Source organism: Symphalangus syndactylus, chromosome 2, assembly GCF_028878055.3.
Source record: "Symphalangus syndactylus isolate Jambi chromosome 2, NHGRI_mSymSyn1-v2.1_pri, whole genome shotgun sequence".
Taxonomy (NCBI): Eukaryota; Metazoa; Chordata; class Mammalia; order Primates; family Hylobatidae; genus Symphalangus; species Symphalangus syndactylus.
In genome coordinates, this window is record NC_072424.2 from 128996873 (window position 1) to 129016283 (window position 19411).

The following is a 19411-nucleotide window of genomic DNA, read 5'->3' on the forward strand; positions in this document are numbered from 1 at the left end:
TTTCTTTGGTAATATTTTGTTTTAACAGGAATATAAATCGCATTTTTTATTTAGCTTTTTTCTTTTGTTCTTCAACAAATATAAAAGACATTTTCAATGTGAATAAGAATATAAGCAGGAACAAATTTTCAGAGTAATATGTGGATTTTGTAAGGATTTACTCTTCAACTGTATTGGTTCTTCTGGTGCTGATGTTTTTCCTAATGTTAAATACAGCATTAATCATTGAAATACGTAAGACGTGTTACATCTTCCCTTTTCAGATCCTTAGGGAATAGCTAATAGGTGTGTGTGTGTATGTGTGTGTGTCTGTCTGTTTATTTTTTTCTAGCAAGAAAGATCTCTTTCGTCTTACTATTGTGGAAGGGAAATAATAGAATTTATCTTCTTTTATATTTTATTTAAAATCTACAATGATGAAAATGTATCACTTAAGGTAGTATGTAAAAAGTTTATGGATTAATTTTGTATTAACTTTCTTTGAGGTCTATAACGTGTTAACGGGGATGGATTTACAATGAAGGGGAATTCAGACGTTGTGTTTTTTTTGTTTGTTTTTTGTTTGTTTGTTTGTTTTGTTTTGTTTTTTTTTTTGAGACGGAGTCTCACTCTGTCATCCAGGCTGGAGTAAAGTGGTGCAATCTCGGCTCACTGCAGCCTTCGCCTCCTGGGTTCAAGCGATTATCCTGCCTTAGCCTCCCGAGTAGCTGGGATTGCAGGCGCCCACCACCATGCCCAGCTAATTTTCCTATCTTTAGTAGAGACAGGGTTTTGCCATGTTGGCCAGGCTGGTCTCGAACACCTTACCTCAGGTGATCCTCCCTCCTTGGCCTACCAAAGGGCTGGGATTACAGGCTTGAGCCACCGCACCTGGCTGTGTCATGTGTTTTTATCAAAGAAGAATCATAGCATTGTAAATCCAGTTGGAGGCCAGTTTCTGGGAGGTTCTGTTCTTTGACTACTGTTGTATTGGAGATCACTTTCTTTCTGCCATGATGTTATTGGTACTGCAATTAATAAACGGTAGTGTCTAGTTGTTGTTTTTTTTTTTTTTTTGAGACAGAGTCTCGCTCTGTCACCCAGGCTAGAGTGCAGTGGCGTGATCTCCACTCACTGCAAGCTCTGCCTCCCAGGTTCATGCCATTCTCCTGCTTCAGCCTCCCGAGTAGCTGGGACTACAGGCGCCCGCCACCATGCCCGGCTAATTTTTTGTATTTTTAGTAGAGACAGGGTTTCACCGTGTTAGCCAGGATGGTCTCGATCTCCTGACCTTGTGATCCACCCGCCTCGGCCTCCCAAAGTTCTGGGATTACAGGCGTGAGCCACCGCTCCCGGCGGTAGTGTCTAGTTCTTAACTTAGCATAGAACAATGGCTTTTAAAGTGTTCTTCATTAAAACTTACTTCATTTCTATTTTCTAAAATTCCTAGAATAAATTGTTCAATAAGCAGTTATAGTGAATTTGAAATTGAGAACACACCTGGAGTGTCGTTACTGCCTACACTGCTTGAGTGGCCTGGAGGGCTCACACCCAGAACCTGAGTCGGACTTACTTAGGAAGACATTCAGTGTTGTTTTAGTGTTTTAAAAGATTGTATTCCCTGGTCTCATCAAAATGTTATCTTTTTTTAAGAAAGTAGGGATAGAGAAGGAATTTCTCTGGCATGGTTTCTAATCCTAACAAGGTCTGCTGTGATGCTTGGCAAGTAACATTCTTTCAGGATTTGGTTCTTGTCAGTGTCATGGAAGGGACTGTTTGTTTTAGGTGATCTTGAAGAACAGCTCTTCAGGTTTTAAAATTTTTGTGTGTGATTAACTTAAGAATGGTGAATTTATTTATATACAACTCTCCTTGACCTAGGAAAAAACGTACAGCAGTTTTTAACATGTATGCAAGAAGAAACGAGAAATATATGATAAAGGATAAAGGTAGGAAAAATCTGAACATGGAGAAGGCATTGTATAATATTTTAAAAATTTATTTTCTCTCTCTTTCTTTTAAAATTAACCCTTAACACTGCTCAGTGAGGCATTTAAATAATAGAAACGGGATGGAGACAATAAGTAAGCAAAAGCCGGCGAGGTGACCTGCGCCTGTAGTCCTAGCTACTGGGGGGAGGCTGAAGTGGGAGGACTGCTTGAGCCCAGGAGGTTGAGGCTGCAGTGAGCTAACGATCGCACCACTGCACTCCATCCTGGGTGATGGAGTGAGACCTGGTCTCTTTAAAAAAGTAAATAAATAAGCAAGGGAAATCAAACTTGAAAAAATTTTAAATAAATATCTTTTTTTAAGCATAAAAGTGGTATATTGTCATTGTGCAAATGCCACCATATAAGAAAAAAAGTTCCTTCATTGCCTCGTCTTCTGAGATTTTTCTTACATACACATACAAACATATCCTTTCTGTTGTTGTTTTTTTTTTAAATATGCATATAGATAATATTGTTGCATAACTTGTCTTTTTCACTCAACAGGAAATCAGAAGCACCTTTTGGTTCAGTATACATAGACCTGGCTCACTGCTTAATGGCTACATGTTCAGTGACATGGATATACTCTAATTTATTTAACCAGTCTCTTTACTGATTGACATTTAAGTTGATTCTGATGGTCTCCTATTACAAGTAATGCTGAAATGAACATCCTTTCATATATAATATAACTTTGATATATAAAATGAAAATTATGTATAATATACATACTCATTTATGCTTGTGCAAATATTTCTATAGGACTAATTCCCAGATGAAAGGGAATGCCCCACTCTTTCACCTTTTTCTATATGATAAATTTCTGACACATTTACTTGTTAACCAAGGAATGACTTAAGTTTCAAAATATGCTTAATGCATTCAGCTTTCAATAGCTCACAGCACACACTGTATATAAAAATATAGAAAGCTTTACAAATTTGGGTCTCATCTTTGCATAGGGGCCATGCTAATCTCTGTATCGTTTCCATTTTAGTGTCTGTGCTGCCAAACCAAATGAGCGCTCTTTTCTTTTCTTTCTTTTTCTTTTTTTTTTGAAAAAGGGTCTTCCTTTTGTTGCCCAGGCTGGAGGGACACAATCACACCTCACTGTAACCCCAAAGTCCTGGGCTCAAGCGACCCTCCCACTTCAGCCCCCCGAGTAGCTAGGACTACAGTTGTGGGCCACCATGCCCAGCTCTTTTCTTTTCGAAAATATTGTAATATTAGATACTTCACAGAATACTCACAATGCCTCATTTTGGCAATCATATTTCACAAACCTTTGACTTTTGACTGAGTTGCAGTTAGCTTGAAACACTCGTGTTTTGCTTTCACTTATAGAATTACCATTTCTTATGTGTAATTCTAAAGATATATACAGTTAAAGATATATACAGATATATAAAGGTCATGTTTTAAATTTGCCAGTGAACACATTGGCAGCTTCTTTCCATTCTGCAGGAAGTAGCTTTGTTTCTGTGCTTTCCTCCTGTTATTTCCTTAGGGTAAACATCTAGGCTTCATGCAAAGTAGAAGGGGCATGTGCGTGGTGGTCAGGATGTGGATTTGAATCCCCAACTCAGCCACTTACGTTAGATAAGTGACTTGACTTGCGAGCCTCCTTCTACAAACTGGATGAAGGTTGCTAAAGAACATGTTTTTACAAGTTGTGCTAATTTTGATGCTACTAAGAACAAATGAGTGTTCAGATTTGGCCACGTCAGTGATATTGGTAGTGTTACTTTGACAGGTGAAGGATGGTGTTTTAAGTTTGCTTTGACTTTTGCATTTCTGTAATGTATGGGAAGAGATAACTGTAATTCTGTAGGTCTATGTATTGGCTCGCTAATTTAATTTCAGGTTATGAGCAGATTTAGTGCCCGCTTTATCTTTTGGGGTCTTCTTATATGCTTCAGATCTCATGGTTGATACTTCACATTTGCAAGAAGTTCTCCTACACGTAGGGAATAGCCCCCCAAATCCTAACTCAACCCATTGTATTTTGATGATGCTATATAGAATTTTAAGTCTCGGAATTGGGGCATTCTATGTGAGGTTAGGACCCAATTTCCTATGGCTTCATTCTTTTCTCCACACACATTTGTTTTATTTATTTATTTATTGAGACAAGGTCCTGCTCTGTCACCCAGGCTGGAGTGCAGTGGTGCTCACTGCAGCCTTGACTTCCTGGGCTCAGGAGATCTTCCTGCCTCAGCCTTCTGAGTAGCTAGAAATACAGGCCTACACCATACCCTCCCTTCCCCAACACCCAGCTAATTTTAAATTTTGTTGTAAGGATGAGGTCTCCCTGCGTTGCCCAAGCTGATCAAACACCTGGCTTCAAGAGATCTTCCCACCTTGGCCTCCCAAAGCACTGGGATTATAGGCGTGACCCACCAAGCGCAGTCTGGCACGACGTCCCATGTCAGAATGTGTGATGCAGAAGCGGGCTATCCTCTTCCCCCTCCTGTTCCCGCTCTCAGCTGCCCATACATCTATTTTTATTTTTTCTGAGATGGAGTCTTGCTCTGTCACCCAGGCTGGAATGCAGTGGTGCGATCTCGGCTCACTGCAACCTCCGCCTCCCGGGTTCGAGCGGGAGGCAGAGGTTGCAGTGAGCCGAGTAGTAGCTGCCTCAGCCTCTTGTTAGCTGGGACTACAGGTGTGTGCCACCACGCCCAGCTAATTTTTGTATTTTTAGTAGAGACAGGGTTTTGCCACGTTGACGAGGCTGGTCTTGATTTCCTGACCTCAGGTGATCCACCCACCTCGGCCTCCCACAGTGCTGGGATTACAGGGGTGAGCCACTGTGCCCAGCCTGCCCATACATCTTAAGGGACCTCCAGCTCACGCATGGGGGCTTTCCAGCCCACATGCCCAACCTTCACCAAAACGAATGCCCTGTAGCCCTTTGGTCTAGAGGTGCCCAGGGAAGAGGCTTGCATAGGTTCTGAGAATTCCAAATCTTGGGCCCCCAGGACAGGTGGATGTTAATTTCAGGAAGGTTTGCCCTTTTGGTTGCTGCGGGGGAAGGATGTAGCCAGAGGAGGGCCAGAATGGGGCTCTTCGCAGTGAGGGACTCTGCCTGGGTCTGATGGTGTTACCACTCACAGGGATTCTTTGAAGCAGTTGCTTATTCCCTGACTTCTCTTGTCTATTGGTTGAATAATGTTTTCCCTGCTGTCTACCTATCAGGTTATTCATTCCTGATTACTGTCAATGTTCAGGCTGGTCAAACTTGAAATCACTAACTATATAAAGTGTATTATGTATAAAGTGCTAGATTTGTAAGAAAGTTGCTGTCTTCATCTTCATGGAGTTTAGTTTTTATCTTGGCTTAGCTCTTGCTAATTTCCCACAGTATAGCCTGCACTCATGTTATGAAAAAATTTAGATGACTGTTGAAGCACATTCAGGATTTCTTTCTTACTTCTCAGCCCAGGACTGAGCTTTTATGAAAGTGGGCAGCAGGAGATTTTAGAAAAGTGGAGGCCCTTGTATAAGGAGGCTGGGGTCCATTTAATGACGGTGAGGAGGCACGCTTTAGGAACTAAAGGAGACCAGCATGACAGATTGAGCGTTAAGGTAGAGCTAAACAAGAGGCACTCAAAGGCAGAGAGATCAGCTCTTAGGATATTGCATTAAATCAACCATGAAATGCTAAAGCTTGAACTACGGCAGAAATCAAGCAATGGCTACAGACAGCATTGAACACAAAAGAAATGATAGGATTTGAGGGAGCATGAGGATGACCAAGATGCGGAAAAGCCCAAGATGATCTCCAGGTTTCTAGGCTTTTCCAACTAGGATGCTAATTCTTTGCCTGAAAAAGAATATTATCAAATAAAGACATAGTCTCACTGTTGACCCAGAAAACAGAGGGACAGGGTAACAAAAGCAGTGATTTGTTTTCTGTAATACTAATGGCTGACACTGACTAGTGCTTAAGGTGTCAGGTGCTGTCCTACGCACTTGGTACACTTGTGATAGACACTTGTAAATCCCCATTGTACCAATGAGGAAGCAGGCACCTAGAGGTGAAGGGACCTTACAGGTAGGGCCTCTTCTCAAGGCGAGGCATTCTGATCAGAGAATGCCTAAGAGAGGGAGAGACAAAGACAGAATTCAGTGTAAAGACAGAAAGCCCACTGTTAAAAGCAATGTCAGGTGTCTTTCTGAGAGCTCAGAAGCTGTCCCTGATATAACCACGCCTCAAATCCGGGAGTCGTTCTGTTTCCATTGGCAAGTCCCGCTGGCCTCATCTCCAAAGATGTTTCACATCCACCCATTCTGTCCACAGGGCCTTCCCTGGCTTCATCTCGCCCCTGAACGGACACAGCAGCAGGCTTCCTGCTGCCTCCAGCTTGGTCTTCTTCAGCTCCTTCTCTCTGCAGGCAGATTGCTGGTTTGGGGGTTTTTAGGGTTTGTCTGTGGTCAATTTATATCTGATAAAGCGAGCAAGTCTTAAGCGTATAGCTTGGTGAGTTCTTACAAGGTGAACGCACGAGTAACCCTCTCCCAGGTCAGGTTGGAGAACCTCGCCAGTGCCCCAGAAGCCTCCCTTGCATCTCCTTCTGCTTATTGCTCCCCAAGAGGTAATTACATTCTGACTTCTGTCTGCACAGATCAGCATCGCACATCGTTCACCTCGTATGCAGTGATCTTTGAAACCTGCACGTTGAGTCATGCCGTTACCAGATCTCCTGGCATCACTTCCACATTGCACTCTTTGCCATTGCCTGATATGAGATAAATAAGAATGTATGGCTGGGTGTGGTGGCTCACACCTGTAATCCCAGCACTTTGGGAAGCCGAGGTGGGAGGATCGCTTGAGCCCAGGAGTTTGAGACCAGCCTGGCAACATGGTGAAACCCCATCTCTACAAAAAATACAAAAAAAATAGCTGGGTGTGGCAGTGTGCGCCTGTAGTCCCAGCTACTTCGGGGGCTGAGGCTGGAGTATTGCTTCAGCCTGAGAGGTCAAAGCTGCAGTGAGCCATAACTGAGCTACTGCACTCCAGTCTGGGCAACAGAGCAAGACCCTGTCTCAAACAAAACCAAAACGAAAAGCAAAGAACGAACACGTCGGTGTCTTATTTCTCTCTTCCCTGCCGTTGGTACCTTTTGCCTATCCAGATCAAGCTCAAAACTCAACTTTTTCTTGTACACTTTCTCTTATCAACAGAACTGAAAGGGACCCCTCTCTGTTAGTACTATATGTCTTAGTACTCTGTCTTCGATGTGTGGCACCTCCTTTTGACTTGATGCATCCAGATGACATAGGAACCCATCACAGGGATTAATCAAATGTTGAATAATGCATGGGGACCCAGGGTGGAACTGAGGCTTTTGCAAAACGATGAATGTTCAGAGGCTTTGGAGAGTGAACTTGGAGGTCAACAAAGAGGATGAAATGCAAGATGCAGTATGAGCATGTGGTGGGTCTGGACTGCAAGATTCAGGCACTTTATTTTAGGAATAGTTAACGTGAAGAACATGATTTATGAACGACAGAGTGGGGAGTGTATTGAGACCAAGTAAGACTAATGCTCCATTGTGAAAACTTATATATCAAAGCAAATATATTGTCCCCTCAGTCCCCAGAAGCAATAACTGGAAACAGTTTTAGAGGACATAACCTAATTGATATAAAAACTTTTCACTCTCAGAACTATTTTTCCCATTGTCATAGGAGTGGATACCAAATAATGTTTTCCTGTCTTGGCAGTGATTCACATTATTGAGTTTGCTATTGAACTATTTTTTCCTTGCCAGGAAGTACACATCAGAGAGCTACATTTCACTGTGTGTGTGTGTGTGTATGTGTGTGTGTGTGTGTATCTTTTTCAATCTACTGATTACCAAAGAGCTTATAATTCTCAATGGAGAGTTTGTGGAAAAGATGAAAAAAGCATTTTTTTAAAGAACAATAACCAGAAAGTTTGAGACAAGTGAGTATTATAGCGAAGTCCTTTTTTGCAGTAACTTCTCTGGTTGTAATGTCTTGGATTAAAAAAAAATCAATTTCATGCAAAAACGGGGGGAGGATTACGTAAACAAAAACAAAAAAATTTAAAGTATCACAGTCTATCATTTGGGTGAGTTGTGGAGGGGAAAAGAAGTCATTTGTACAGTCTGATGAAGAAATAAATATATTTTCCAGTTTCTAAGATAATCTGTGTATGCTCTGAATTTAAAGCACATCATTTCCTGTAAGTCAGTATTTGGTTCAAAAAGTGCAAAGGCTTTATGATTGATCATCTGTATCTATCACATGGTTATCTTCTGGAGGTGATAATTTTTTTTTTTTTTTTTGAGACGGAGGTTTGCACTTATCACCCAGGCTGGAGTGCAATGGCTCACTCCGTTCTCTGCAACCTCTGCCTCCCAAGTTCAAGCGATTCTCCTGCCTCAGCCTCCCGAGTAGCTGAGATTACAGGGGCACCACCATGCCTGGGTAATTTTTTTGTATTTTTAGTAGAGACGAGGTTTCACCATGTTGGCCAGGCTGATCTCGAACTCCTGGCCTCAGATGATCTACCCGCTTTGGCCTCCCAAAGTGCTGGGATTACAGCCATGGAGGTGATAATTTTTTTAAAAGATTAAGGCAACAGTGATTTTGAGAGTGAGTCATTGATGGGACACTTGTTTAGGGAAAGCCCTTTTTCCTGCAGAAGCAAACTTGCTTTAGGAATAGCATCAGGCTGAAAGCATTTTGTTTGCATTTCAAATAAAGTTGGCAGGAAGGCTGGCACCTGTCTGCTGCATCTCTGTGCTCTTACTATACAAATACGTTCTACATTGCTTGCTGTCAAGGTTCAAGATCAATAACAGCAGGGAGGGGGCATTTCCCAGAAGCCCACACGACTTCATGAGGAAGCGCCACCCCTCGCTGGATGGGGCGTCGGCTTGCATTCTTAGGAAACAGAAAACAAAACAAAGAAACTCTCCCTTTCTAGTCACTCAGATGTGAATATTGGAGACTGTTTCACTAGCAGTTATAGTCTATACTTCTTGAAATCATTTAGTTTGCTTACAGATCTTGAACCAAGTGGTTAAGGAATGAATCCTTTCCATTGAGGTGTCCATTATCTATTATTATTTATTTAAGCGCGTATGGACTAAACAAGCCACTTTGTACTCTGTCTTTCCAGGCGTCAAAGCAGAGTAAGTTGCCCCTCTTGACGGAGTCCTAAATGTGATCTGAGTCAGAGAAGGTTAGAGCTCAGAGCTCAGAGAGTTCAGGTCTTTAACAAAACAAAACAATTAGGTGAGAACCAAAGCTAGTGCTGTTGACTTGACCAAGGTCCCACAGTTGTTGGGGTGGCAGTGATGGGGGTAAGTATATTTTCTTTTTCTTTTTCTTTTCTTTTTTTTTTTTGAGATGGAGTCTCACTCTGTTGCCCAGGCTGGAGTGCAGTGGCGTGATCTCGGCTCACTGCTCACCTCTGCCTCCCGGGTTCACACCATTCTCCTGCCTCAGCCTTCCTAGTAGCTGGGACTACAGGTGCCTGCCACCATGCCCGGCTAATTTTTTATATTTTTAGTAGAAACGAGGTTTCACCGTGTTAGCCAGGATGATCTCGATCTCCTGACCTTGTGATCCGCCTGCCTCGGCGGAATGCTTTTACACCGTTGGTGGGAGTGTAAATTAGTTCAACCATTGTGGAAGACAGTGTGGCGATTCCTCAAGGATCTAGAACCAGAAATACCATTTGATCCAGCAATCCTATTACTGGGTATATACCCAAAGGATTATAAATCATTCTACTATAAAGACACATGCATACGTATGTCTATTGCAGCACTGTTCACAATAGCAAAGACTTGGAACCAACCCAAATGCCCATCAATGATAGACTGGATAAAGGAAATGTGGCACATATACACCATGGAATACTATGCAGCCATAAGAAAGGACGAGTTCATGTCCTTTGCAGGGACATGGATGAAGCTGGAAACCATTATTCTCAGCAAACTAACACAGGAACAGAAAACCAAACACCACATGTTCTCACTCATAAGTAGGAGTTGAACAAGGAGAACACCTGGACACAGGGAGGGGAACATCACACACCGGGACTTGTTGGGGGGTGGGGGGCTAGGGGAGGGATGGCATTAGGAGAAATACCTAATGTAGATGACGCGTTGATGGGTACAGCAAATCACCATGGCATGTGTATACCTCTGTAACAAACCTGCATGTTCTGGACATGTATCCCAGAACTTAAAGTATTAAAAAAAAAAAACAAGAATTATGGCTGGGCGCAGTGGCCCATGCCTATAATCCCAACACTTTGGAAAGCCGAGGTGGTGGATCACTTGAGGTCAGGAGTTTGAAACCAGCCTGGACAACATGGTGAAACCCTGACTCTACGAAAAATACAAAAAAATTAGCCAGGCATGGTGGAAGGCACCTGTAAATTTAGCTACTCAGGAGGCTGAGAGGAGGGTTGAACCCGGGAGGCGGAGGCTACAGTGAGCTGAGATCGTGCCGCTGTACTCCAGCCTGGGGGACAGAGCAAGACATCATCTCAGAAAAAGAAAGAAAGAAAGAAAAAGAGTCACAAGCACATTGGTTAAATGGACTTTCCAAACAATAGGTGCTAAAATAAAGTTGATAGAGTTATAGTGAAGGATTACAGAGAGCCCCTGAAGTATTTAATTAATATTTTGTGGGATTTGGGGTACATCTGAACTGCCTGTCACTCTTCTCATTCCCTTTCAGAAGTCAAAACTCATGCTTTTGGAGGACAGAGTGAATTTCTCCCAAATTACTGTCTTCTGCCTCCTAAATCAGGACCACATTTTTCAGGTGTGCTTATGTGGGAAACGAGGCCTGGTCTGTGTTCCACTGTATTGCTGATGAAGCTAAAAATTAAGGGATTAATGGCATCGCTAGATGCGCCCTGTAACAGCTGGCAGCTCTAAAAGCTCTTTTAACAGCTATAACGTATGATTTATAAATGAGGTTAATGGATTCCCGTTAGAATGGAAAACGCACTTGTGTAAGATCACTTATTCAAGCCATAATCAGTACCTACTGCAAGTGCTTTCTCCTGAGGCTTGTATTTTTTGCTGGAGGATTTTTGTTTTTAGTAGACATTGCAGGACATAAGTTTTTCTTTTCTTTTTAAAATTTGCAACAAATCCCAAATCACCAGAATTGCTGAAAACATGCTGTGAGAGATGAATGTCAAGTTCACAGTCACTGCCCTTCTCCAACAGAACCAACACCAGCCAGCCCTTGAGCGCAGACGGGGAGATTCAAACTGATATTCTCCACCCCTAATGTTGAGAGAGATGGTTATGCAGCTTCAAGGTCCTCTGCAAATTCACCAAACTTGGCTAGACTGTGAATGTATTTTTAATTAGGCACTGATTTTTAGAGCATTGGGTTATGTAGTAGTGAATATTCTGACCAGCCTGCATGTCTCAGAAGCAGAAGTATGAGAGAATAGATTTGGTAGCAAACACCAACCAGCCAAACAAAAAGCAAAAAGCCAAAAACCCATCTTGTGGTTGATGTGGTTTCCACAGGGCTTTGCCTCTCATACATTGTCACTTCTTAAGAAACACTCTCCCTTTTTTTCTCAGTAGAGTAAGGTCTTGATAAGAAGGTTGCAAGATGTGCGATATAACTGTTTTATTGAGTAATTTTGTAAAACCAGGAAAATAAGAAAGAAAAGAAACTAGAATTGTTATTTGTCTTTCTTAGAATGTCTTGATCAATACATTCTAGGCTGGCCTGTAAGAGAAAGGAAGCACAGGGATTTTGAATAGAGATACCGTCACCAGGTTAACTTTGTAAAGGGACGGTGGTGGGCTTTCCGAGATGTACTTTCCCTTGTGAGGTTTTAGCTTGGCTCTTAGCTCATTCAAAGCAAAGGCTGAGAGATGTTTAACCTGCAAATCCTTCAGTTGTGGAACTTGGATTGTAATTCTTTCCTCCTTGGGTAACATGATGACTAGCATGGTTATGGCTGGCGTTTTGCTTTTGTTGTGTTTTAATACACTTTGGTGTTTAGAAGGTAACGCATCCGATGGGAAGAGGCATCTGAACAAGATGGTTTGGAAGCTTCCTTTTGAGACTGGAGTAATGTGTGGACTAACACAAATGTGTTCTTAGAATAGTCATCATTTCTTTATGGGAAACATTATTCTGGCACCTATTAATGCTTATAGGGACTAGTATTGTTGAATTCCTTCTCCACTGAATTCAGGGAGCTTGATCAGGGCCATTTTGGAGGATAGGAAAACTGGGCAGTGTCTGGAAAGGCCAACATCTTCGCTGCACACCGTACAGGGAGGGTGGGTGGAAGTTCCCACCCACAGTGGCATCAGCTGGACACCATGATGAGCTCAGTCCCAGGTGACTGAGCCACACAGAATAGAGAAGCACTCACCGTTATCTCATTCTCCTAGCACATCCCTCACCCAACTACAGTCTTTCTCCACTTAGACATCCATGCCACTGGGTGTTCCCCAAAAAATCTGAAGCCAAGCAGATTGACCCCTGGCAGTGAGGCCCTGAAGTTCAGTTACGACTCCTCGAAGACCTCTTACCTCTCACAGGCCAGCTTCCTCTCCCATCCCCCTCACTGATGGTTCCCAGCCTTCACCAGATTTTTTTTTTTTTTTGAGATGGAGTTTCACTCTTGTTGCCCAGGCTGGAGTGCAGTGGCATGATCTTGGCACACTGCAACCTCTGCCTCCCAGGTTCAAGTGATTCTCCTGCCTCAGCCTCCCGAGTAGCTGGGATTACAGGCATGCACCACCACGCCAGGCTAATTTTGTATTTTTAGTAGAGACGGGGTTTCTCCATGCTGGTCAGGCTGGTCTTGAACTCCTGACCTCAGATGATCCGCCCGCCTCGGCCTCCCAAAGTGCTGGGATTACAGGCGTGAGCCACCTTGCCCAGCTTAGATTCTTGTTTTTACTTCTCACCCTCTCCCCTACCAAATCCCCTTCTCTTCCTCAGAAGTTAGTCCTTCTAGGTTCTCCCTGTAACCTTACCTGCGTAGAAACTCCCCCTCTCTGCACATAAACGGAGCTGCTTTCTGATTTACTTTCCTTTTGAGAGCTGGTCTCCAGTTGCTGCAGATCACCTCATCCAGTGTCCCCTTCACCATCTGTCAGGTTCCCTTGGTCAGTGTCATGCCTCTGAGACAGCAGCTGCCCATTGGAATCACCTGAGAGAGCCTTAGAAACTACTAATATGTGGGTCCTTTCCCAGAGATTCTGACTTAATTGGGTTAGGATATAACCACAACAACAGCCCCACAAAAGTATTACCCCTCGTTCTATAGGCTCAGAGGGTGAGAAATTTGCCCACATGTCTCACAGCTAATGAGTGGCTCATCTGAGATTTCCTTTCATGGGTGAGCTTGCAAATCATGCTCTTTCTGTTGACTGTCCTGGGCTATGCTGGATCCAGAGAAGCACAGCGGGATCATTACCAGCTAAGAAGGGGTCTTGCCGTTGCCTGCCCCTTAGGAATCAGTTGCCCTAGGCGAAGTCCCTGTTTTCCTCCGAGCAGACTGATAAACACTGGCTGTGCTCAAGCAGCAGCAGGGCTGGATTCGCGTCACTTACTTTGGTATGCAAGAGGCTGCTTGTATGCTGTGGCGCACGGAGCTAAGCACACACGTCAGAGAAAGCCATTTCAATTTATCATTTTAATTTTGCTATTAAGCATCCACAGACCCTAAATGGATTCTCCACAATGGCATCTGCAAGTCCATTATCAGAGATAAATGTTTAATGACTTTATTAAGTAACCGATGGATGCCACAGTGTATAGGAAACTTTCTTGAGTTTTTTTCACATATAAGGAGGCATTTCTCGAAGTCACTTGGGATGGCTTAACATAGCCCATCCCTGCCAGCTGACTTGTGGCCTCTTTCCCTTCCTTCCATGTGCAGTGCCTTCTATCTTGAATGCTGCAGCCAGCAGAGGTTCTGGCAGTGGAGCCCTCTGCCTAGCGGGCTTCAGAAAGGAGCCTGTGAGGCAGAGACATTTCCATCGAAAAGCAGTTTAGAATTCAGCCTCCATCTGCTAATTCCCATAGATGCTCGTTAGCAAACACAGGACAGTTGTTTGTGGATTTGAAATTTGCTACTTTTTCGTTCTGTATCTTACATTTTGGTGATTGTGCTACAAATATTTGGAGTTGAACATAATAGGATAATAACTGTTGATTCTTGGCTAAATCACATTATCTTAGGCCATCTTTGCAAATCAAGCGCATTCTACTGAAAAGGAGACAAGCAATTTTGCTTGTTCTTTTTCTCTTTCAGTCGAATGGAGCATGGACTTAGAATTGAAGTTGCAATGGGGTGGGCAATACATTCTAACTGGGTTTTTAGTTAAAAATCAGCAATCAGTTTAAGCAATCTGGTTCAAAGGCAGTATAGGTACAAATTTTTAGACAGTGTGTAGTACAGTTGTCCTTCAGTATCTTAGAAGAATTGGTTCCAGGACCCTCCCACCCCTGTTGGTACCAAAATACAAAGATGCTCAAGTCCTACAGTTTGCCCTCTGGATCCAGGGGTTCCCTAACCTCAGATTCAACTAACCAAGGATTGAAAAGATAGTATTTGCAGGATGAGGAACTGCAGATACGGAAGGCTGACTGTATTTCACTTCAACAGGGGTCTCAATTATCCTCATTGAATGGTAATATGTTACCTGTTTTGGCAAAGTTTGGAGTCAGCTTCTGTCTCCACCTCCCTGTATTGCAGCTGTCAGCATGGTGAAGAGCCTACAAGGCATGCTGATGGGTGCTGCCTAGGGCTGCCTAACACAAACCAAACAAACATCCCTTCTCAGGATGGGAGAAGAGCTTTTTATGAGACCTTCTTGTGTCTTCCTCTTGCCCGTCTCTGCCTTTGCCCCCGTAAGCAGGTGACAGTTGTGCAGTGTTTAGGCACTACGTATTTCTCATATCTGACTGCCTCCATGGTGGACTTTCTGATACTCCTGTCTTAGGGACACACCTTTGATTAGAAGAAGTAATATTAGCCTCTAAAATTTTTTGAACTTTAAAATCAAGACTTTACTTGGGATAACGCTGGTTTCCTCCTCTGTCGAAATTGTTTATCTCTTGGACTCAGAAACTATTTAGCCTTTCTGTGGCACACAGTGGATTTCAAAACATTTGGTATTATCAGATTTCTAAGCAAGGATGTGATGTAATTATTTTACTACCAAATGAGGATTCTTTTGAGAGAAGCAGCCACTTAACGTGAGAGTAATTGCTTGAATATGAAGTGGTGTGTAGGAATTAAGTGAGAACTGAGATCTTGACTTGCACATATGCTGTAGATAAAACCTATGAATTTGCTGGTGCGGGGCCACAGAAAAAACTAGTCATGAGAATTGCCAGAATTGTCAGAAATGTGTTTTGAGATTATTTATTTTCATTATTCTAACTCTTCACAATAACATTTTGCTTATTTTGCAATTGGAATTTGTGGAGGTCCAAGAAGTCAAGATGGTAATTAATTTGCCCGGGACAGCTGGTAGGTGCATCAGCTCAGAGCAGCGGGTGGTGGGGAACTTGTCTTAGACATTCACGATGCAGGTCATGACACTGGAATATAAAGATCTAGCTCTAGGGGTCTGTATTCTGTGCTCTGTAACTTGACATGATCTGGTTACTTATTAGTTATTTAACCAAAGTTAAATAACTAATCAAGAGAAGTCAGGTGCTTTTTTGTTAAACACGGAACTCCAGTATTCCTCTGAAGCTTAAGGAGACAGTAAGTAACATGGTATTGGGCTTGTTCCCTGTCCTTAACACAAGAATCCTTGGAATTGCCGGATTACACATTCTTCTCCCCTGAGTGGACACCCACTGCAACCATGGCTCACATGCCTAAGATCTGTGTTAGACAGATCATATCATGGATCCAGCATAATTAAGTAGAGATGCATTTTCTTGGTTTAAGGTACCTTAGGGAAAAAAAAAAGAATAAAATTCTTTAGGTTCAGTCTTAGAGTGCTTCTTCTTCTTCTTCTTCTTTTTTTTTTTTTTTGAGATGGAGTCTTCCTCTGTTGCCAGGCTAGAACACAGGGGCGCAATCTCGACTCACTGCAACCTCCGCCTCCCAGGTTCAAGCAATTCTCCTGCCTCAGCCTCTCAAGTAGCTGGGACTACAGGCGACTGCCACCATGCCCAGCTAATTTTTGTATTTTTAGTAGAGACGGGGTTTCACTATGTTGGCCAAGATGTTCTTGACCTCATGATCCACCCACCTTGGCCTCCCAAAGTGCTGGGATTACAAGTGTGAGCCATCATGTTTAGCCTGGAGTTCTTTCCTGGTTCTATGAGGCTCTGAGTAGTGGTTCTTAACCGGGAATGTTATCACCACCACCTCAGGGGAGGTACACATTTCTTGGTATTGGGGGCCGGGGGTGGGGGTGCCAGGGATGCCCCATGTACTGTAATTACTGTCCACAGTGTCCACACAGGAAGATACTGGTTGTGTCAGAGACTTGGTCTAGGATTCACAGGTTTTTCTTCCAGTTGGATTTAATGAGCTCGTCTCTGTCCTAAGACCCAAATGCTGTGGGGTTTGCCAACATTACAAGGTAGGCATTTCACAGAACGGAATTCTGGCAGGCCATCTTCATGCAGTGAATTGCTGTCATTGGTAGGTGGTGCTTTTTATTGCCCCTATCTCCAGCAGAGATCTTTTAAATTCCCTTTGCCTGAAATCAGCATGGTTGATCTCCCACCTAACCAGATTTAGCGTGCTTTGTTTTCTTTAACATAATTTCCCAGAGAACTCGGGAGTTTTAATACTTTTAAAAACAACTGTAACTTTTTATAAAGTAGGGAATACTTGACTGAAGTGTTGTGTGTTAAAACATACTGCATGCATCCGTGGTGTCTTTAGTTATGGGGAGTGTTAGTAGATGTGACTCAGAGAGGGTTCCTTGAGGAACTCATTTTAGAAAATGCAGTGATTTCCTCCTTAGTGGTTCAGAATGCACATTAAGGAGTCTTTAAACTCTGAGTAAATCTGCTTAACTCTGTCTACATCAGAGTTTCCCAAGCTAACCTGGAGCACAGAGCACTTCTGAGATAATGCGTGGTATGTTGGTGTTGATGCACCCAGGACACTCATGTGCTCAGATGCCGGTTTGATAAATGCCTACCTTCGAGAATTTAGAGGCCTAATTTGTAGACAACAGCCCTGATAAAATGAGTTCACCTGTAGTGGCCAGTCCTTTGGGGTTTCCATAAGCAATGTGAGATACATTATTTTCTAAGACATCCAACAATTTGAATATTAATGTTCAATGGAATTAATTTTGCATGCTAAAAGCCAGCTGATGATTTTAGTGGATCTCTCTTAGCAATCATTCTTTCTCATGTCCAAAGATGAGTTTGGGTTATTTCTCCTGAAATTATGGTTAACTAATTTTCATGAATTTTACTGAAAATGATAAGAAACAGAAAAATCTAGGATTTGTAGACAGTGGCGAGAAACTCTCTATCTAGTATTTATACCCCTCACCAAGCAGCACTCATGGGCCCGCAAGCTCTGTGAGAAAGAAACCGTTCCAGCCGCCTTCCTTAAATAGCAAGCACTGCCGTTTCAAACACAAAATAAAATTAATATTGGCATTCTAGAAATTAGAATTTTTGCACTAGGATTAAATTAAATTAGTTGAACGAATGTGACAGCATGACAAAGCTGGTCTAAGCCAATCAGGTATTCAAAGTGGATAAATGTTGCTGTCGGGTGAATAGCTCTTACTTGGCAGTTGGTGGGATGATGTAGCATAGGCTGTAAACCCCGTCTTGGAATAAAGACCTGCAGGATAAAGTGCCGTGGGACACATGGGGTTCAGACAGCTGGGCCCTGTTGTTTTCGTCCTGTGGAGCTGGAGGGAAGGGGCCACAGGGACTCTGGGTGATGGTGAGGAGATGTTCACCCCCTTTTCTGAGTCCTTCAAATGAACTCAGTCGAGCTTAAAGTGACGTCACCAAGCAGGAAGGGGACTTTTTTGGCTTGTTGGTTTTGTTTTGCTGAATATATGGGTGGAAAGAAATATCATGAAATTTAAAACCAGCAGTGGCTTTATTTAAAGATCAGAGGCTTCATAGCATCTGTAGGTTAAGACCTGGGACCTGCTGCCACCCTCAAGAGGATCTGCTGCCTCTTCCCTGAGGAAAACTGGCAGCAGGAAGAGAGCTCTGGAGGCCACTTTCTCAGAGATAAGGGCTTCTTATTTTTAGAGATCACTACAATCACGCCCACCCCGGGATGCATCCTCTTCTCAATTTCATGTGGTTGGAGAGAGCTTTTGACTCTATGCTTTGGTAATAGCTCTGAAACCCGATAAGCAGTTCATTTTCTCTCTTTTAAAAACCTTGCGGGTTAAAAGGCCTCCTCATATTTTTCTTTTGCAGATTGCCTTAAATCTTTTTTTAAATTCATGGAATATAAATGTATATTCCTGATTGCCTTAGCAGTGCTTACTATATATCTTGAGGTAATTGAAAATCACATTGGCCAGATGGGGGTGGCTCACGCCTGAAATCCCAACACCTTAGGAGGCTGAGGTGGGCGGATCACCTGAGGTCAGGAGCTTGAGACCAGCCTGGCCAATGTGGCGAAACCGCATCTTTACTAAAAATACAAAAATTAGCCAGGTGTGGTGGCACATGCCTGTAATCCCAGCTACTCAGGAGGCTGAGACAGGAGAATCGCTTGACTCTGGGAGGCAGAGGTTGCAGTGAGCTAAGATCACGCCACTGCACTCACTCTAGCCTGCACTCTAGCCTGCAACTGAGATGCAGCATCTTCAGGCTGAACTTCTTGGAGAGCATGACTATCGGGGAAGGAATGGAGAGACTAAAGAATTCGATCCAGTTCCCTCACAAAAATTAGGGCTATTGTTCATCTAAACTTCTCATAAATCTGGATCACCAATGGAATAATCCATTTCTGCATTTAGCCTCCATCTTATTTTCAGCCTACTTCTGGAAATTTAAATATACATTGGAAAATACATTGTATGCCTAGGTTGAAATAAAAGTTTTTTTTGTTTTTTTTTTTTTTTGCCAGTCTGGATTGCTGTTTGAAGTATTTAATTTTAGAGTGAATACACCAATTGGAGCTATAGCTATTGACTTGTATGAAATAAATCATCAGTCTTAATGATAGCTCTTTGAGTTACATTGATGGGTGGGCTCACTGATACACACCACACAGCTCTGGGTGTGTGTGTGTGTGTGTGTGTGTGTTGTGGGGGCAGGATCACTTGCCCTCACAGCCTGAGGATCTGAACCAACCAGGAATCTCAGGAAAAAAAAGGCTGCTATGGGCCGGGCGCAGTGGCTCACACCTGTAATCCCAGAATTTTGGGAGGCCGAGGCGGGTGTGGTGGTGCGCATCTGTAATCCCAGCTACTCAGGAGGCT

At 43.0% G+C, this 19411-nt stretch overlaps 1 protein-coding gene and 1 non-coding gene across 4 annotated transcripts in view; one reads left to right on the forward strand and one right to left on the reverse strand.

The window, feature by feature from the left end:
- AKAP12 (A-kinase anchoring protein 12) overlaps positions 1-19411 on the forward strand; it is a 122430-nt gene that overhangs the window by 39997 nt on the left and 63022 nt on the right. The gene's annotated exons all lie outside the window — the stretch shown is intronic.
- Positions 2888-2995, reverse strand: LOC129477867 (U6 spliceosomal RNA). Its single transcript, XR_008656049.2, has one exon. It is a non-coding gene; the product is annotated as a U6 spliceosomal RNA (small nuclear RNA).